The following is a 22,175-nucleotide window of genomic DNA, read 5'->3' on the forward strand; positions in this document are numbered from 1 at the left end:
TTGCGAACCTCACCCCGGATTGCAAACCCGTCGCCACTAGGAGCAGACGGTACAGCGCCCAGGACCGGACCTTCATTCGCTCCGAAGTCCAGCGGCTACTAAAGGAGGGCATAATCCAGGCCAGCAATAGTCCCTGGAGAGCGCAGGTGGTAGTAGTGAAGACAGGGGAGAAACAAAGGATGGTCATTGACTATAGCCAGACCATCAACAGGTACACACAACTAGGCGCGTACCCTCTCCCCCGCATATCCGACATGGTCAATCGGATTGCCCAGTATAAAGTCTTCTCCACCGTGGACCTCAAGTCCGCCTACCATCAGCTCCCCATCCGCCCAAGTGACCGCAAGTACACAGCCTTCGAGGCAGACGGGCGGTTATACCATTTCCTACGGGTCCCTTTTGGCGTCACAAACGGCGTCTCGGTCTTCCAACGGGAAATGGACCGAATGGTTGATCAATATGGGTTACGGGCCACGTTCCCGTACCTCGACAATGTAACCATCTGCGGCCACGATCAGCAGGACCACGACGCCAACCTCCAAAAATTCCTCCAGACTACCAAAGCCTTGAACCTCACGTACAACGAGGACAAGTGCGTTTTTAGCACCGATCGGCTAGCCATTCTGGGCTACATAGTGCGCAATGGGATAATAGGCCCCGACCCCGAACGTATGCGCGCACTCATGGAATTTCCCCTCCCGCACTGCCCAAAAGCCCTGAAACGCTGCCTGGGGTTCTTTTCATACTACGCCTAGTGGGTCCCCCAGTACGCAGACAAGGCCCGCCCCCTAATACAGACCACGACTTTCCCGCTGTCGACAGAGGCTTGCCAGGCTTTCAGCCGCATCAAAGCGGACATCGCAAAGGCCACGATGCGCACCATCGACAAGTCCCTCCCCTTCCAGGTCGAGAGCGACGCCTCTGACGTAGCTCTAGAGGCTACCCTTAACCAAGCGGGCAGACCCGTGGCCTTCTTCTCCCGAACCCTCCACGCCTCAGAAATCCGCCACTCCTCAGTGGAAAAGGAAGCCCAAGCCATAGTGGAAGCTGTGCGACATTGGAGGCATTACCTAGCCGGCAGGAGATTCACTCTCCTCACTGACCAACGGTCGGTAGCCTTCATGTTCGATAATGCACAGCGGGGTAAGATCAAGAACGACAAGATCTTGCGGTGGAGGATCGAACTCTCCACCTTCAACTATGAGATCTTGTACCGGCCCGGAAAGCTGAATGAGCCGTCTGATGCCCTATCCCGCGGGACATGTGCCAACGCACAAATTGACCGCCTCCAAGCCCTCCACGAGGACCTCTGCCACCCGGGGGTCACTCGGTTTTACCACTTCATCAAGTCCCGCAATCTCCCATACTCCTTAGAGGAGGTCCGTACAGTCACAAAAGACTGCCACATCTGCGCAGAATGCAAACTGCATTTTTTCAGGCCAGATGGAGCGCACCTGATTAAGGCTTCCCGTCCCTTTGAACGCCTCAGTCTCGATTTCAAAGGGCCCCTCCCCTCCACCGACCGCAACTCGTATTTCCTTAATGTAGTGGACGAATACTCCCGCTTCCCTTTTGCCATTCCCTGCTCGGACATGACAGCGGCCACAGTCATTAAAGCCCTGAACAGCATCTTCACGCTGTTCGGTTACCCCGCATACGTCCACAGCGACAGGGGGCCCTCTTTCATGAGTGACGAGCTGCGCCAGTTCCTGCTCAGCAAGGGCATAGCTTCAAGCAGGACGACCAGCTACAACCCCCGGGGGAACGGGCAAGTAGAAAAGGAGAACGGCACGGTCTGGAAGGCCGTCCTACTGGCCCTACAGTCCAGGGATCTCCCAGTTTCACGGTGGCAGGAAGTCCTCCCGGACGCTCTCCATTCCATCCGGTCGTTATTATGTACGAGCACTAATCAAACGCCTCACGAGCGTCTCCTTGTCTTCCCTAGGAGGTCCTCCTCTGGAACATCGCTGCCGACCTGGCTGGCGGCCCCAGGACCCATCCTGCTCCGAAAGCACGTGCGGGCACATAAGGCGGACCCGTTGGTCGAAAGGGTTCACCTCCTCCACGCAAACCCCCAGTATGCCTACGTGGAGTACCCCGACGGCCGACAGGACACGGTCTCCCTGCGGGATCTGGCGCCCGACGGCACCACGCACACCCCCCCGGCACCATCAACCCAACCGCCCCCCTTCCTGCAACCGCCGCACCCCGCGACCGCCCCCTTCCCAGGAGGATCAGTCCCCCTCCCCTTTGCACCGACAGCTGAAACCGTGCGGCTCCCGGAGGCGACAACGCTGGTACAAGCACCACCACCACCGCCGGGGTCGAGGCGATCGACACGGACGACCAGACCGCCTGACCGACTCGTGGCGTCGATGTAAAACAAAGATGGACTGTCCAATGAACATTTTGTTTTTCCTATATCCTCTGTAAATAGTTGTAACAGGACGATACTGTCCAATACTGTACTACCATGTAACTGTTCTATCCTCCCAGGACCAGTACTGTAAACCCTTACCACCATACGAAGCATCACCCCGCCGGGTTCATTTTTGACAAGGGGTGAATGTGGTAGTATGTATTGGGGGTCATGTGGGACTGGAAGCCCTAATGTCATTGGCTGACAGATCCCGGGTCCTGGTTGGCCGTTGACCTCATACTCCGCCCTGAAGGCGAAGTGTAAGAAGCCGGTGCCTTCCCCCACAGGCCAGTTTACTATCGGGCTGCTGGGGAACAGACACGCTTAATAAAGCCTCATCGACTTCACTCTATTCGTCTCACGGAGTCTTTGTGCGCCACAGGCTCTCCGGCCTCAGAGCCCACAGAGGATGCCCCCAGGGGCATCGAAGGCCATGGGTTGAGATAAGCAGCTGGCTGCCTCCACCTTAGATGTGCACCCTGGGAAGACACCTAGACATAGTGGTAGACCTAGGAGGGGCAAGCATGTCGAGGATCAATGAGGGCACCAGGGAGAGGGGGGATTTAGTTGGGGGCTGGGGTAGGCAGGGAGTGAGGAGGGTGTGGAATGTGGGGGGTGGGAGGGTGACACCATCAGGAGAGTGGAGATCTGCATGGAACATTAAATGCCCTTGTGCACAACCTGTTGGAAGCCTCTGTCACTTTCTTTTGCAATTCATTGCCGCGTGCAGGTAATGGGTGTGAGCGAGCACTCAGCAGACAGGCAGGGGTAAGACTATGGCATAGATTCCGGAGCACCAGCCCATCTCTGCGGGTTATCACCACCACCCTGCCCTCGACAGTGACCCTCTGACAGTACCGACACAGTCCCAGCACCCTGGAGTGATGTGACACACGCCCTGGGAGGGTGGGAAATGGGGGTGGGTGAGTAAGGTTGTGATGACCGACCAGGCCACGTCCTAAATAAAGCGGGCAAGTGTGAGGGTCTCCCTGGCCCTCCGGGCTTGCCGGACCCTCACCGTTGCCGCCTGTCCTGCAGCCTTAGACTGGGCCTCAGGTTCCCCTCCGGTCTCGTCCTCCAGCTCCTGCTGTCCGGCGCAACTTCATCATCTTCGTCCTCTTTGTCCTCATTTCCCCCACCTCATCCTTGAGGGCAGCATGGTAACACAGTGGTTAGCATAGTTGCTTCAAGTTCCAGGTTCGATTCCCAGCTTGGGTCACAGTCTGTGTGGTGTTTGTACGTTCTCCCTTGTATGCGTGGGTTTCCTCGTGGTGCTTCGGTTTCCTCCCACAGTCCAAAGATGTGCATGTTAGGTGGATTGGCAAATGATAAATTGCCCCTTAGTGTTCAAAAAAGGTTAACAGTGGTACTGGGTTACGGGGATAGGGTGGAGGCATGGGCTTGAGCAGGGTATTCTTTGCAAGGGCCGGTGCAAACTTGAATGGCCGAATGGCCTCCTTCTGCACTGTAAATTCTATGATTCCATGATTCTATCCTCCTCACAGGTGGCCACACATTCCTCGGCACCAACCTCCAGCTCGTCGCCCCACTGCTGTGAGAGATTGTTGAGGGCACAGCACACCGTCAAAAAAGCGAGCGACCCGCTGGGAGGTGTGTGCAGGGCACCACCAGAGCGGTCGAGGCATCGGAACCGCATCATGAGAAGTTCAATGCACTGCTCAATCACAGCAAGGTGGCTGCATGGGCCATGTTGTACCAGGCCTCTGCTTCAGTCTCCGAACTGGCGTCATTAGCCAGGCCCTCAGCGGGATACCCTTTGTCCCCAAGAGCCAGCCGCTCATCCTGGGGTGCTCCTTGAAGAGGGTGGGGATGATCGACTGCCCCAGGATGTAGCTGTTGTGAATAATCCCATGGGAAGTGTGCACACACATGCATTATCTTCATCTGGTGATCACACATGATCTGTATGTTGAGGGACTGGAACCCCTTTCTGTTACAATAGAGCACTCCCAGATGGCCCGGTGAGCGCAGGCCGACATGCGTGGCATCTAAGAATCCCTGGACCTGGGGCATCCCGATGTTGGCGGAGAATCCTGCAGCCCAGGCATCTTGCTGCGTCTGGTCCAGGTCAAAGACAATGTAGTCTTTCACCCAGGCATACAGGGCATTTGTGACCTGCCGGATGCACCTGGGAGCTGTGGCCTGTGAGATCCCACATGGTCCCTGCTCGAGCCCTGGAATGATCCCGTGGCACAAAGGTTCAGAGCTGCAGTGACCTTGACTGCCACCTGGAGTGGGTGTCCTCCTGCTCCTCCACGTGGTGCTATGTCCGCAAGGATATGGCGCAGGTATTGTACCATCTTCTTGTTGAGCCGGAGTCTCCTACGGCACTATTGTCCATCATTTAACAAATGACCAGCAGCGCCTGTACACCCTGGGCCTTCGAGGGACTCCCCCTCTGGGTCCAACCTTAGCCTGATGGGCGGCAGGATCCTCAGCGTATGGGGTGGGGTCCGGCACCAGGGCCGCTGCCTCAAGAATCTGCAGAAGCTGCTGCTGCCACCTTCTCTGGCCGAATCGTGTAGCACCAGCACCACTAGGGAAATGTCTGCGGCCAACATCCCTGCCATAATGTTCAATATCTGTCAGTCATTGGGAGAGGGTGTTAGACTGACAAACAGCGATGGCTCCCACACCGGGTTCTTCCATTCCCCCACAGATCCCCCTCCACCCCCCTACCCAGAACGCCTTCCCCATGCACATCCGGCCGCAGTGAGCCCCACTCACTGGGCCCCAGACTCTGTCCCCCAGACACCCACTCACAACGTCAACCGGACGAGACGCTGGCTCCCTTCCTGTGGCACTCACCCGCCCTCCGGCCGTGTGCATGACCCCGGAGCTGTACCTCATCCCCTGGTGTTCGGATGTTGGCTGCTGCGTGTGTGGTGTTGCCTCCTGCAGTGTTCAGGTCCACTGTCCATGCATCGTTGTCTGATTGGGATGTTTGGCAATTACTCCCACATGCTACATGGCCCACCCGCCCCGTAAATTCTCTTGGGTTGTGTGAAGTGCTGACGTAACCATGACAGCCAATTGCAGTCGTGCCAGAGGCCTCGGCAGTCGGTGGGGGTTATGTGTGATCGTTGGGCTAGACGGGAAGGGACAAGGGTGTGATGATAGGTAGACTACCATCTGTACATAATATGAATAATTCCTCATCACTGTAAATTCTATGATCTGCATGTGCATTGCAAGTTATATGTTTTATTGTTGTAGTTCTACCATCCGACCAGCAGGTGGGGCGAGTATGGAGTCCCAGGACCTGGGATGCACCATGTGCTGCTTCAGAAGATGTTTGTTAGGAATTGTTAGCAGTCGCAGTTAGAAGTAGCTCTGTTGTATCTTAGTGGAAGTTATTGATAGACGTTATTCCCAACTTTATTCATCTTAGACATTTTAGTTATTCGTTAATGTAGTGTTAGTAATAAATAGCTTTCTTTATAAAACAAAGTCTAATGTTCCTTACTCATATCAGCCCAATCAAAGAACATTACAAAGTGTTGCTCCCAGAACGGGTACACGTGATCCAGGGGTTGGCATGGCGGTGCCGCAAGCGTTTGCCCCCCGGTTCCCCCTCACGCTCACATGGCGGCCCACCCCAGCGCAGGTACCCCCACCCTCAGCTGAGGGTTCCCCACTCCCCGTCAAACACAAGGGCGGCAAGCCCAGCACCCCTGGGCTCTTTCCCTGAGAGCAAAGATGGCTACTCACCTCCTCAGCTCCCCACAGAAGCCCTTCCGCCAGGTTCATGTTTTTCAAAAGGAGTATTAATCGGCGCCAGCGTGAGCACTTGCTGCGGAGGCCGCTGAAGGATGGGAAGCCGTTGGATATGGGGTGGTTCTTGTTAATTGTATGGAAAGGGGTCTTAAGTGGTGATAATCATTTTCTCGCCAGCTACAGCGAGATCCCGATTTCGCCTACGGGAGCGGGCCAGTTGCATTGCAAACTCTTTGGCGCCTGGCGCGGTTCTCGTTTTCTGCCTCTTCCGCTATTCACCGGCCTCGTTTCGCTTCAGCGAGAGCATAACGAGGCCGGAAGATCTCGCCCTTAAAAAGTTTCACGGAAAATCGGCCATTATTTTTGCTCTTTCTTCATCAATTACCATTCTTCACCTGACAGTTACCCATGATCACAATTCAACGGCTACTCTCGGGCATTGTTGAAGCTGCTTTCGGAGACCTGGTTTGCTCTTTACTGATTTTCATTCCCTGTGTTTGAAGCCCAACTAAACATTGAATAATGTTTTCAAATCAGGGCAAGACCTTGAAGCATCTGGCTGCAGATGTAAGTCAATAGTTGTCCACCCATCAGTTATTTCCTCTAACCTCTTGCTTCCACGCTCATCTGTCTCTCTCAGGTGACTTTATTTTTATTGATCCTTGCACCGAATTGTATTTCTCATTCCTTCCAAGCTCCAAAATATTTGGTTGCACATGTCCATCACCTCCTCCCTGCTTCCTTTATGTTTCAAAATCAAGACACATCATCATGTCCCAGGGGCTCATAGCCATAAAATATCTCCCCTCTAACAAGCTTTCCTACTTCCAGCAACCCACTGTTACAGCCCATGTTTTATTCCTCCCTGGTTCATTTTGCTGTCACTCTTCACCTGTTCAACCTTGGCAGTATGATGCTGACCCTTCACACTGAGTTTGCGAAGAATTATTCCTACTTGATTGGTGTCAGTTTTGTTGAAAATGATGGGAAAATCTAAGCAATCTTAAATTTGTTTCTCATCAGTGTGCACAGTATGCTATTATATTTACGCCTCTGAAGTTCTTTTTCAAAGCTAAAAATGATGCTTTCACACAGAAAACATCACGCTGCCTTCATAATGCATGGCTTCTGACTCCTTATGATTAATGCTGCTGTGATCTGCAGAATGTATTCAGGTACGCAGAGTCATAGAACAAACCAAGCACCATTCGATGGCAGCCCCAGCGTCAGAGATGAAAGACCTTTTCTCAAACCTGGCTGGCCTGCTCCATTCGCTTGAGAAGATTAGCACTGAGACCAAAGCTACTTGCTTTTATTTATGTACAAATGCTGCAGCGCCGCTGGCGAGGGCAGATGCACAACCAACACAGAAATCCAAAACCTGCAGCTCACTGTTGTTAGCTGGTTGAAAACATAGCATCATGCTGCTTGCCTCAGTACTGAAATGCATTGTTTGGCGTGACGTTGCTGAACTTGGATGATGAGTACAAACAGCATGGAAGCACAGTGGTTAGCACTATTGCTTCACAGCTCCAGGATCCCGGGTTCGATTCCGGCTTGAGTCACTCTCTGTGTGGAGTCTGCACATTTCCCCGTATCTGCGTGAGTTTCCTCCAGGTGCTCTGGTTTCTTCCCACAAGTCCCTAAAGACGCGCTGTTAGGTGAATTGGGCATTCTGAACTCTCCCTCCATGTACCCGAACAAGCGCTGGAATGTGGCGATTAGCGGCTTTTCACAGTAACTTCATTGCAGTGTTAATTTAGCCCACTTGTGACAATAAAGATTTTTTAAAAACTGAACTTGCCACAGAAAGTCAGCTGGTTTAAAGTGATGCAGGAAACATGTTTCAGAGCCATTTAATGTCTGCCGTGATCTCATTCATTGGCAAAACTAGCTGGAGGGGCTGAATGGCCTATAACCGCTCCTATGTAATCACATGTTTGATAAATTCTGGATTAGCTGTCAGAGATTCTTTTTGCGTTTTGCTCATTGTTAGCTGCTGGCAATGAACCTCTCGAGCACAGTAAGTGAACTGTTGCAAATGTGGAATGCCTTGAAGGTTTCAATTACTGTTGCGTGTTTCTTCGAAAGCTGAAACTTAAAACCCATTTAATTTTTCTTTCTTTCTATCTCTCTTCCCTCTCCCACAATCCAATTTTTGTTTCACTCTCTTTATTTACCTGATTTATTTGATGTCAAATTCACCCACTCATCCTCAGTTCTTGCGGCATTTATTTCTCAATACTTCAGTCTGAGCAGTGAGGGAGATGTACTGTCACCTGCCCTGTCCGAGATCCCACATGTCGAGTTTCTCTTACTGTTACATTATCAAATCAAACTTCCAAAAAAATTACAGTGCAAAACATCATCACAATGAAATGAGCATGGCAAGTTTAGCCATCCGGTTATCATTAAGTTCATCCCCTACAATGAATTAAGTGCCTTTAGGACAGCACGGTGGTGCAGTGGGTTATCCCTGCTGCCCCACGGCGCCGAGGTCCCAGGTTCGATCCCGGTTCTGGGTCACTGTCCATGTGGAGTTTGCACATTCTCCCCATGTTTGCGTGGGTTTCGCCCCCACAACCCAAAGATGTGCAGGCTAGGTGGATTGGCTACGCTAAATTGCCCCTTAATTGGAAAAAATGAATTGGGTACTCTAAATTTATTTTAAAAAAACAAATTAAGTGCCTTTATGACATAGTCTCAAAACAAACACATCCTTATTAAGAAACTTTGATTACAAGAGTCAGTCTGAGTTTCATAACAACCCCAAACTCATTTTAATCTTAATCATTTTCTGCCTTATTAAATCCTCCCTATTCTGTGTAAACTGATATCTTATCATATTTTTCCAAATAGCTTTACTGAATTTTGTGCCTGGGACCATTTACACAGGTGCTGATTCATGACGAGATATTTGCCTTGCTCTGTCAAAAAAGCACTTTGTCAGAAAAAAGTGATGAAGCTTTGTCTGAACATTCAGGATGAGATTGAGCCCTTTCCCTTGTGTCAAGGATTCAATATGATCAGAGACAGCGCTGGCCTGCTCTGAATTTAAACACGCCTGCAGATGACTGTGAAGATTTACATCCATCAGGGTTAGATCAATAGGAATGATTGCATTGAAAAGCTTAACCTGCAACGGGCAGCACGGTAGCACAAGTGGATAGCACTGTGGCTTCACAGCTCCAGGGTCCCAGGTTCGATGCCCCGCCTTGTCACTGTCTGTGCGCAGTCTGCATGTTCTCCCCATGTCTGTGTGGGTTTCCTCCGGGTGCTCCGGTTTCCTCCCACAGTCCAAAGTCGTGCAGGTTAGATGGATTGGCCATGATAAATTGCCCTTAGTGACCAAAAAGGTTGGATGGGGTTATTGGGTTACAGGAATTGGGTGGAAGTGAAGGCTTAAGTGGGTCGGTGCAGGCTCGATAGGCCGAATGGCCACCTTCTGCACTGCATGTTCCATGTTCTAATGTATGATGTGCAGACTTCACCCTTTATTGCACTTGAACAAAATGTGAAGTATCCTCATGGCATCTCATCAAAATCTATGGATTTTCTCAAAAGTCTTTCCTCTTCCTGAGCAGCTGTTTCCAGGCTGCTGAAGGAGGGAATGAGTTCAATGTATTTCTCAACCTTAAGGTCAAGCTCGTGATGTGATCCTGTTAGATGAAAATTCCCACCAGTGTAATTTTCAAAATTGTGTTTGGCAATTTGGGTTAATTTAACATCTTTTTCAATGTACTAGAATATAAACTGATTTGAAAGTGACATTACGCAGTTTCGATTATCAGTCATTTAAACTGGCCAAGTACCAAATTAAGTCATAGAAACCAATAAGAAAGAATGGTGAATTCTAAAGGTAAGACATTAGAAAATATATTATGGACACTGAGGCCGGGATGAGTTTAAAAAAAATAAATTTTGAGGACCCAACTCAATTTTGTTTTCCAATTAAGGGGCAATTTAGTGTGGCCAATTCAACTAACCTGCACAATTTTGGGTTGTGGGGGTGAAACCCACGCAGACACGGGGAGACTGTGCAAACTCCACACAGACAGTGACCCGGGGCTGGGATCAAACCCGGGTCCTTAGTGCCACAGCTCTAACCACAAGGCCTGGATGACAGGGCGAGGATTGGCACGTGGAATTGTGATATAGTAGCCATCACGGAGAGGTGGTTGAGGGAGAGGCAAGATTGGCAGCTCAACATCCTTGGATATAGAATCTTCAGGCGAGACAGAGGAGTGAGGAAAAGAGAAGAAGGCATTGCATTATTCGTTAAGGACTCCTACTGACTCATTACTGCGGGAAGGAGAGATGAAACCTTGGAGGGGGCATCAGATGAAGCTTTATGGGTAGAGATGAGGAATAAAAAAGGGACAGCCACATTGCTAGGTGTTTATTATAGACGCCCAGATAATCAGTGGGAAATTGAGGAACAAATATGTTTGCAATTCACAGATGTGTGTATAAATAATAATCGGGTAATTCTATCAGGTGATTTCAACTTTCCCAACATTATTTGAGATATTCATTGCATTGAGGGCTTAGATGGAGTGGAGTTCCTAAAATGTACACAGGAGAATAGTTCAATTTGTAGGGTCCAACAAGGGACGATGCAGTACTGGACCTAATTCTGGGGAATAATCCAGACAGGTGGTGTTGATGTGTTGGTGGGGGAGCATTTTGGTGATAACGACCACAACATAGTACAATTTAAGTTAGTTATGGACAAAGAAATAGACAAGTTGCAGAAAAAGGTTTTGGATTGGGGGAGAACGGATTTTAGTAAAATAAGGCAGGATCTGGCCAAGGTAGACTGGAAAGAGCTCCTTGTGGGTAAATCAACAGAAGAGCCGTGGGGGGCATTCAAAAAGGAAACGTGGAGGCTACAGGCCCAACATCCCCCTGGGGTAATAGGAAAGAATAACAATCCCGGAGAACCATGGATGACCAGAGACATTCAGGAGATGCTGAGAAGGAAAAGAGAGGCTTTTATCAAGTACATGGGGAGCAAATCAACTGAGGCATCAGTGAAGTAGAGAAAATGCAGGATGGAGCTTAAGAAAGCAATTAGGAGAGCAAAGCGGGGATATGATAAAGTTCTGGTTGTTAAAAGTAGGGAAAATCCCAAGATATTGTATAAGTATATCAATGGGAAGAAGACAACCAGGGAAAGAGTAAGGCCCATTAGGGACCAAGGGAGAAATCTGTGGGTGGAGCCAGAGGACATTGGTGGTGTGTTGAATGAATACTTTGCATCTGTCTTCACCCAGGAGAATATGGAGGCAGATGTTGAACTCAGGGATAGAGGCTGTGAAGTTCTTGCGCAAGTTGTCAGAGGGAATGACAAGGTATTGGGGGGTGTTGCCAGGCTTAAAAGTGGACAAATCCCCAGGTCTGGATGAATTGTGTCCCAGGATGCTGTGGGAGGTGAGGTAGGAGATTGCAGGGGCTCTGATCCAAATTTGTAATTCTTCTCCGACCTTGGGTGATGTGCCAGAGGATTGGAGAACTGCTCATGTGGTTCCACGATTTGAGAAAGGTTGTAGAGATAAGCCATGGAACTATAGACCAGTGAGTCTCGCGTCAGTGGTAGGGAAACTATTGGAGAAAATTCCGAAGGATAGAACCTATCTCCACTTGTTGAGGCAAGGTTTAATCAGGAATAGTCAGCATGGCTTTGTCAGAGGGAGGGAACCTGGTGTGGCGACCGTGGATTGTGTCCAGTGCCGTCACAGTCAGCGGGGAGCCGTGCTGCTCACCAGGGTGCTTCCGCGAGGGCTTGGGGGACTGTGAGGGGTGGCCAGGCATGCAGTGTTTGGCAGGTCGGGTCCGTGCACGGCGGCGCCATGTTGTACGGTATGTCCGCTGCAAGTCGCCGCCATGCGGATGTGCGGCCACAGACTCGGCCATTCTCCAGCCGCTTTTGGTGTGGGAGCTGGGAGTTTTACCCGGCGCGGCTGCTAGCCCCTCACCGGTCCCAGGATCGGCGAGGGTTCGGTGCCGATTTTGGCATTGCAAATAGCCACTGTTCCCACGCCGACGTTGGCACTTAGCCGCAAAATTGGAGAATCCTGCCCGTCCCGCCGGATCTGAATTGCATCTGATCTGCGCACAGGCTGGGAGCGCATATCAGGAAGTGAGTCCCAATCCTTAGCCATCCAAATCTATGCAAGGCGAAGATTGCGAGGGATTCCCTTAGGAATCCCACCACCTGGCCGCCATTTTGAGCCATTTTCTGCCCGGCACTGGATTCTCTGTGGCCCGCCACTGGTAGCAAAGATCCCAATGCAGCAGAGAACCCAGCCCTGTTTTAATCTCTGTGACTGGGAGACAATTATCAGAGGAAGACAATTAGCTTACCAAATCTGCTTTACGATTCTTTTCAATGGCCTTTACTATATATTTAAACCAGAGAATTACTGAAAACTGATAAATAATTGAGCGGAAAACTAATTGAATTGCCATGTATTCTGTGGCCTGATGTATCCTTTTAATTAAGTCACTTTATATTTGAATTGAACACTGTAATTAACATCCTGTTTTGCAAAGTTTTCATCTGCAATTTTGCTGAAAGTGCACATAATAACGTATGACATAGAATGAATAGAGGCAGAGAGAAAGAAAAATAATTTGATGGTTCTGTTACTGCCTGCTGTCCAACAGGTTCAATGTTCTTGAAACTTTGTGGACAAAAGCAGGGACTACTGGGTAGATGAGCAAACGCATCATGGCATCAAGTTGCAAAGAACCATTCAAGTGGGGTGGGGGGGGGGGGTGGGCGGAGTAAATGGTGGCAGACGTGTGTAACATATACAAGATGCACAGCATCAAATCGTCAAGTCTCCTTTCACAGCACCTTCCAAACCAATGATCTCCACCACCTAGAAGGGCAAGAGCAGCAGTGTGGGAACACTAGCTCCAGCACTGAATTGGGCGGCACGATATCACAGTGGTCAGCAATGTTTCTTCACAGCTCCAGGGTACCAAGTTCGATGCCTGTGCGGAGTCTGCATGTTCTCCCCATGTCTGCGTGGGTTTCCTCAGGGTGCTCTGGTTTCCTTCCACAGTCCAAAGATGTGCAGGTTAGGTGATTTGGCCATGCTAAATTGCCTTTAGTGTCCAAAAAGACTTGGTGGGGTTACTTGGTTATGGGGTTAGGGTGGAAGTATGGGCTTAAGTAGAGTGCTCTTTCCGAGGGCCGGTGAAAACTCAATGGGCCAAATGGCTTCCTTTCGCACTGTAAACTCTATGACTCTATGATTCAGCAAGTCCCTTCTAAGCCACACACCATCCTGACTTGGAAATATATCACCGTTCTTTCACTGTCGCTGGGCCAAAATCCTGGAACTCCCTCCCTAACAGCACCATGGGTGCAAGTACACAACACGGACTGCAGGTCATGAAGGCAGCTCACCACCACCTTCTCAAGGGCAATTACGGAGCGACAATAAATAGTGCCATAGCCAGTGATGCCCACATCTTGTGAAAGAAGTAATGTTTGCAGCAGGGGACAGTATTGTTCTGGGGATGGATGCTGTTCTCTGCAGGTGCGAGCTTGAGTCCCCTCCCTGATGCTAAGGACGTCTCCTCAGGGCTGGAGGGAAACTTGGAGTGGGATGTTAAGGATCCAATTGTTGTGGTTCACATGGGTACCAATGACATGGGATTAAGAAGGAGGCTCTGCTTAGCGAGTATGAGCTTTTGGGGATCAAATTAAAAAACAGAACTATTTTTGGATGATGACCTGAGGCACAAGCAAATTAGCATAAACTAAGTAAAAATAGAGGATGAGATTCTCAGACCCAGCAGCCAGACAATGGGGTTTCCCATTGTGGGCACCCTTACGCCGTCGGGAAATCTGCGGGTGTGAGTGCTGTAGCCACCTAAAATGGCTGATTCCCTATTAATTTGGCCAAAACCCGATATAAAATGGCTAACCGAAAAGGCTGATGGGAAAAGCAGCCAACAGGACACAAACGGACAGCTGCAGACAAAATTGCGTATTCGGCTCTGGGGCAGTCGGCCCAGAACGATACCTACGACTATTAGCAGCACATCAACACAGACATCTGCAGTTTAATCGGCTATCCCCGGGAACAATTGCAACATATTAGCAATTGAATGCCAGGCCAGACCTCTCGGCGCCTGCAGTGGCCGAAACAAAGACAGGTGAACGACCACCCCACGATCAAGGAATCGTCCCATTATTGGAGCATATCGAACCCAGTGATTGGGAACAAGTCCAATCACTTGGGACTCAGGGTCAAGGGCCGCCCCGAGAGGCGGGAAGCCCCTGGGCCCTATAAATTGAGGGGCCAAGTTCAGAGCTCTCTCTCCCTTCTTCTCCTGCTCGCAACCTTCGCAAGAACATCAACCAGAAATCGTAAGTTTGACTCCAGCGATCGCTACCCGATAGAGAGTCCGAGCCATCGACCCATATCAGCCTTTTGAATCCCGCAGGCCAGATCCAATTCGATAAACCATTCGTTTCCCTGACCTGGTGGGCCATTCCTAAAGTTAAGTATTGTCCAGTAGTGGTAGGTTTTGATATAGACAGTAGGATTATTGTGGAAGCATTTATTGTTGTACGTAATATATGACCGTTGATTTCAATCTTACTAAGCGGTGTGCTGACTTATTAATCATAACTCGAGCTTGAACCACGTGGCGGTATCCGAAAGATACCTGGCGACTCGTGAGCAAAGGTGACATAATCAGAGCTAATAAAACTAAGGCTAATAAGAGCAACAGTGCGCTGCTGGCGAAACGGAGGATCCCGCTGACGGAGAATCCAGCTCAGGGAGTTGAATGTGTGGCTCAAAAATTGGTCTGGGAATAAAGGCTTTTTATTCATGGGGCAGTGGAACCTGCACTGGGTAAAGAGACAACTGTACCAGTAGGTGGGCAACTGAATCATGCCAGGATTAGTGTACTAATGAAATTTATAACTCGGTTGCAGAGAGAGTTTTAAACTAGATAGTGGAGGGGGGAGTGCATGTAAAGAGCAATTTAAAATTGGAGAGAAAAGATAAGGCAATAGTGCAGAAATGCAATATGGGTAACGATAACCCGAGTGAGACAGGAATAGATAGAGCATACAAACATAAGTGTTCACCAGCAACAGATTGGGGAAGAATGGTAAAAGGACCGAATGAAAAGATTGGGGTTGGAGTCTCCACCCCGCCGCGCCATATTTCGGTTTCAGCCCGCCAGCGGGATGCTCCGTTACGCCGGCTGGTCAAGATGGTTTCCCAGTGTGGGGCAGCCTCACGCCGTCGGGAAACCCCCGGGCTGCCGGCAAAACGGAGCATCCCGCCGGCGGAGAATCCAGCCCTCTTTATCTGAATACACAAAACATTGGACAGCACGGTAGCACAGCGGTTATCACAGTTGCTTCACAGCTCCAGGGTCCCAGGTTCGGCTTGGGTCACTATCTGTGCGGAGTCTGCATGTTCTCCCTGTGTCTGCGTAGGTTTCCTCCGGATGCTCCGGTTTCCTCCCACAGAAACCGGCGGGGGTGCACCGACGGCGGAATCGTAAGATCCTTGAGCATGAACAGCCAAAAAAATCCCACCCCGTATTTTAGTCATTTTGCAAAACCCTTGGATTTTTGTGTTCTGTGTGATTCCGTGTGGTACAAAAGGTGCATTCACTGATCGAGACATAGGGAAGGGGGGGTCCGTGGAAGCTCGTTATGGTACGAGGAAACAGAAACAAAGATTGGGTATGACATTATGGCTGATCATCTGTTGGTACTGATCGCTCTAAATCTCCCTGTGATTACAGTGCAATAAATAGTCGAGAAGACAGGTGCTTGCTTGGTGGAGGTATTTATAATCTACAGAAAACATATTGTGGACCAATTCCCCTGAAATTTGAAAGTAAAGAGGAGGCAGGTGTTGAGCAATTTTTTGATTCGCCTGGTGAAATTTGTTTATTGCAAAGGAATCTTGCAAGATGCTGTACCGATTGAAGACATGATATTACTAATGTTCAGGCAGTGACCCATTCACATCAGTCGAATTCAGTGAGCAATCGGCATTGAAAGCCTAAGACAAACAAGCACGGATAGGTTTGACAGGATATTTTTTAAGTCAGACATCAGAATTGATAATCCTTTATAATGCCCCAACCTGGAGATGGCTGAACCATGACGGAACTTGCATTGCTTATCTGAGAACAGTGTTCATAGCTATTTCCTCTCTGAGAACCAGCCAGCTGATGATTTTTTAAAAATTTGTTCATGGGATGTGGGCATCGCTAGCTGAGCCAACATTTATTACCTATCCCTGAGGACTGAACGACATTGATGTGAATCTGGAGTCACATGTAGGCCAGACCAGTTAAGGATGACAGATCTCCTTCCCTAAAAGAAATTAGTGGACCGTATGGGTTTTTATGACAATCGACAATGGTTCTCTTTAGACTGTGTTGAGTTTGCACATTCTTCCCGTGTCTGCGTTTCCTCTGGCTGCCTCCCACAGTCCAAAAATGTGCAGGTTAGGTGGATTGGTCATGTTAAATTGACCCTTACGGTGGGGTTGCAGGATTAGGGCGGGGGAGCGGGCATGGGTAGTGTGCTCATTCAAAGGGCCGGTGCCACCTTCTGCACTGCAGGGATTCTATGATATATTGTTTTCAAATTCAAATTTCACCATGTGCCATGGTGGGATTCAAACCCAGTTCTGAGAGTATGACTTGGGATCTCTGGATTACTAGTTCAGTGACACAGGATCAGAGGTGAGGCGATAAGATGGATATAGAACTGGCTCGGTCACAGACGGCAAAGGGTAGCAGTAGAAGGGCATTTTTCTGAATGGAAGGTTGTGACTAGTGGTGCTCCACAGGGATATGTGCTGGGGCCTCTGTTGTTTATAGTGTATATAAACGATTTGGATGAAAATGTAGCCGGTCTGATTAGTAAGTTTGCAGATGACACCAAAGATGGTGGAGTGGCAGATAGTGTTGAGGATTGTCAGAAGATACAGCAAGACATAGATAAATTGGAGATTTGGGCAGAGAAATGGCAAATGGAGTTTAATCCGGACAAATGTGAGGTAATGCATTTTGGCAGGTCTAACACAGAGGGGAAATATACCGTAAATGGCAAAACTCTTAGGAATAGGGCAGCATGGTAGCATAGTGGTTAGCACAATTGCTTCACAGCTCCAGGGTCCCAGGTTCGATTCCCAGCTTGGGTCACTGCCTGTGCGGAGTCTGCACGTTCTCCCTGTAAAATCAAAATACTCTGGATGCTGGAAATCTAAAATAAAAAGAGAAATTGTTGCAACTAGTCCGGAGGTCTGATATAATTTGCATAGTGAGAGAAAGACAGTGACTGCAGCGTAATGGTCCAGCATATATCGGGTTAATGTTGGAAGAATATAGTACTACCCACACAGTGACGAGTAATGCAAGAGATCACATCACCTGTACCTAGGAATCTGTCTCGGACAGAGTCGTGTGCACAAGCAAGCATGGAAACAACTCTTAACTTGAACCCTTTATTATGTACACAGATTTTGCCACGAATAAATACATACTGTTAACCTACTTAAGACTAAGAAGACTTCATTCAGAGTTACTCAACGGTGTCTCAACACTCTACAACAATAACATTTCAGGTCCTTGACCCACCATAAGAACCCTTTTCACTGTCCACAAGTGTTTCCAGACATGCTACAGCTTAGCGTAGTGTACCTTCATGTTTTTGGTTTATGTAGATAGTTGTTGTCTGACTTTTGAGAAAGCATTTTGAGGGAGGGAGGATGTCTTGGCAATTCCGATTTTTAATCTGTGTTCATTGTTTATCTATGATAAACTGACTACAAACTATGTTAACTTTAGAGTCACTGTTGACACAGAAACAACTCAAGCCAAATGACACAAAAATAGACTCCAAATTGCTCATCGTCAATACAGTGAGCTATAACTTGAACTTTCCCCCCTACTTACTACTCACAGGCACTATAAAAGGTCAGTGTTTTATTTTATATAATTAAGCCACACCGAAGTGAAACTTGACCTTATACTTTAAGTAATCTCAGGGTAACAGTTAAGTTGAAGCAAACACCCAAAATGATGGTGCCCACTGTGTTCTGAAGGTTTGTCCTTATCAGGGGAAAGCTTGAAGTTGACAATCTGTAATTAAAAGCAGAACATCTATTTTTTTTCTTTTCAGCATTATCATACAGAAGATTCAGTCAGTAGATAAAAATAAAGCTAACACGATATTTAATTTCACACCATCTGTCCCTAAACAGTAAAATCCTTGCAATTGCCTTCAATACCTTTTGAGCAACAATCCAAGAGATACAGATTTTATGATGGAGCTTCTTTAGCCCTGAACTAAGAAACTAAGAAACACGGTAGCACAATGCTTCACAACATCTGTGCAGAGTCTGCATGTTCTCCCTGTGTCTGCGTTGGTTTCTTCCTGGTGCTCCAGTTTCCTCACACAAGTCCCGAAAGTCGTGCGTATTAGATGAATTGGACGTTCTGAATTCTGCCTCAATGTACCCGAACAGGCGTCGGATTGTGGCGACTCGGGGATTTTCACAGTAACTTCATTGTGTTCATGTAAGTCTACTTGTGACAATAAAATTGATTATTATTATGAAGGGTGGGGGGGGGGGACCAGTCTGCCTTTCATCTCTCTGATGCCCCAGCTGGAACAATGAAGGAAGAAGGGATATTCTTGACATTTAATCAAAATTCAAATTGCTTCTTACAGTGGTAGATCAGAAGCAAAATAAATACTGATGTGAATATCTTTAACTGACACAGGTAGGCAAAAAAGGGTTGGCCATAATTACATGGGAATTCCCTGCTGTGAATGATATTACTGAGAATGGTTCAGACTCTCACAGAAGCCAACTTACCCACATTATGTAAAGAAAATAATTCAACCATTTTTCCCCAACAGGAGACTGTATACAAGAAATGACATGAACAAAAGTGAGTGATCTCCTATTGGAGAGCATATACCCTGGACACGCTTATTACCTGCTTTTCTAATCATGTGCTGTGAACAGAAACCTGCTTGCAAATCTATTACTTAATATCAATTTACGTGAAAAGGCAAACATACAGGATTTCTCATGACAGGTGCTTGAGCCTTTCTCACCTTGAACTAATGTCAAGGCACTAATCTAGTATCATTGGTCAGAACTCACGAAGCCAGATGGTTGTTGGGCTAACGCAGGAAATGCATGTTGCACTAACTCTGAGACGGCAAGGCAAAGGAGGTCAGGTTTTACCCAAGGAGAGATTTGGAAAGTTAACAAGAAAGAACATGGTGGTTACGAAGGCTTGTGGGATTTGTGCTTTAATTAACCGAGGTATTAGGACAAGTCAGCATGGATTTAGTAAGGGGAGGTCGTGCCTGACAAACCTGTTAGAGTTCTTTGAAGAAATAACAAATGGGTTAAACCAAGGAGAGCCAATGGATGTTATCTATCTTGACTTCCAAAAGGCCTTTGATAAGGTGCCTAACCGGAGACTGCTGAGTAAAATAAGGGCCCATGGTATTCGAGGCAAGGTACTAACATGGATTGACAATTGGCTGTCAGGCAGAAGGCAGAGAGTTGGGATAAAAGGTTCTTTTTCGAAATGGCAACCGGTGACGAGTGGTGTCCCGCAGGGTTCAGTGTTGGGGCCACAGCTGTTCTCCTTATATATTAACGATCTAGATGACGGGACTGGGGGCATTCTGGCTAAGTTTGCCGATGATACAAAGATAAGTGGAGGGGCAGGTAGTATTGAGGAGGTGGGGAGGCTGCAGAAAGATTTAGACAGTTTAGGAGAGTGGTCCAAGAATGGCTGATGAAATTCAATGTGGGCAAGTGCGAGGTCTTGCACTTTGGAAAAAAGAATAGAGGCATGGACTATTTTCTAAACGGTGACAAAATTCATAATACTGAAGTGCAAAGGGACTTGGGAGTCCTAGTCCAGGATTCTCTAAAGGTAAACTTGCAGGTTGAGTCCGTAATTAAGAAAGCAAATGCAATGTTGTCATTTATCTCAAGAGGCTTGGAATACAAAAGCAGGGATGTACTTCTGAAGCTTTATAAAGCACCAGTTAGGCCCCATTTAGAATACTGTGAGCAATTTTGGGCCCCACACCTCAGGAAGGGCATACTGGCATTGGAGCGGATCCAGCGGAGATTCACACGGATGATCCCAGGAATGGTAGGCCTAACATACGATGAACGTGTGAGGATCCTGGGATTATATTCATTGGAGTTTAGGAGGTTGACGGGGAGATCTAATGGAAACTTACAAGATAATGAATGGCTTAGATAGGATGGACGTAGGGAAGTTGTTTCCATTAGCAGGGTAGACTAGGACCCGGGGGCACAGCCTTAGAATAAAAGGGAGTCACTTTAGAACAGAGATGAGGAGAAATTCCTTCAGCCAGAGAGTGGTAGGTCTGTGGAATTCATTGCCACAGAGGGTGGTGGAGGCCGGGACATTGAGTGTCTTTAAGGCAGAAGTTGATAAATTCTTGATTTCTCGAGGAATTAAGGGCTATGGAGAGAGAGCGGGTAAATGAAGTTGAAATCAGCCATGATTGAATGGTGGAGTGGACTCGATGGGCCGAATGGCCTTACCTCCGCTCCTATGTCTTCTGGTCTTCTGGTATTGAACATTCAGGGCAGGAAGGTTATGCTGGGCTTGTATAAAATTCTGGTTAGGCTCCAGGTGGAGTACTGTGTGTAGTTCAGGTCACCACACTATAGAAAGGAAGTGATTGCACTGGAGAGGGTGCAGAGGAGATTCACCAGGATGTTGCCTAAGCTGAGGTGTTTTGACTATCAAGAGAGACTGGACAGGCTGGGGTTAGTTTCTCTGGAGCAATGCTGAAGGGGGACCTGATTAAGGTGCACAAAATTATGAGGGACATAGATAAGGTGGATAGGAAGGTACTTTTCTCCTTAGTCGAGGAGTCAATAACCAGGGGGCATAGATGTAAGGTAATGAGAAGGTGTATCAGAAGAGATGTGATGAAAGCTTTTTTCACCCAGATGGTGGTTGGAATCTGAAACTCACTGTCTGAAAGGGTGGTGGAGTTGTAAACCCTCAACTTTGAAGAAGTATTTACATGAGCACTTGAAATGCGATTGCCTACAAGACTATGGACCAAGTGCTGGAAAATAGCATTAGAATAGTTAGGTGCTAATGGTCAGCATGGACGGGATGGGCCCAAGGACCTATTTCCGTGCTGTAAATCTCCATGACTCTCTGGCAGTAAACCATCAGTAAGCGAGGGTAGTGATATGCCAGATAACCAGAATATGTTAGCAGGGGACTGAATGTAAAAATGTAAATGCGGATTAGTAAAAATGGTTTTAAATGAATAGAGGGGTGTGAAAGTTTGGATGAAGGGAGAATTTGAATTCCAAAGATAAATGTTTAGACAAGAGAAAAGTATATTGATATTTGCAAAAACTGGAAGTACAGAGAGTTTAATTGTAACTATGCGTTAAATATTAAAACCCAAGCAGGGAATAATAGTAACAAAAAACTGAAGTGCAGAGCATCCTCAGTAAGATAGATTAAATACTGGCACAAGTGTAGGTAAGTAGTTTAAATCGAATTGCCATTACAGACATAGTTACAAGCTGATCAAGGTTAGAAAATAAATATTCCAGAGTATGCAACATTACAAGGAGATTGGCAGAATGAGAAACGAGGAGGGTTAGCCCTGAAAATAAAGGATGGCATACGTGGGTTAGTGCGAAAGGATCCTGGTTCACGTGGTAGATCAATATGGGTGGACATTAGGAATAGTAAGGGTCAGAAACAATAGGTAAGGCAAGGTCAAGTTTCCATAGCCTCAGATGATCATTTGAGGGGGAGAGCTGGTGGTTTAACCTGAGGATCACCTCACCTCAGGCAAGGGCAAAGTTGAGAAGGCAGGGCCTTCATGAATAACCTCAGCTAGTATGGGAATTGAACTCAAGTTGCTGGCCTTATTCTGCGTCCCAAACCGGCTGCTAGCCCACTGAGC

Source organism: Scyliorhinus torazame, chromosome 22, assembly GCF_047496885.1.
Source record: "Scyliorhinus torazame isolate Kashiwa2021f chromosome 22, sScyTor2.1, whole genome shotgun sequence".
Classification (NCBI taxonomy): Eukaryota; Metazoa; Chordata; class Chondrichthyes; order Carcharhiniformes; family Scyliorhinidae; genus Scyliorhinus; species Scyliorhinus torazame.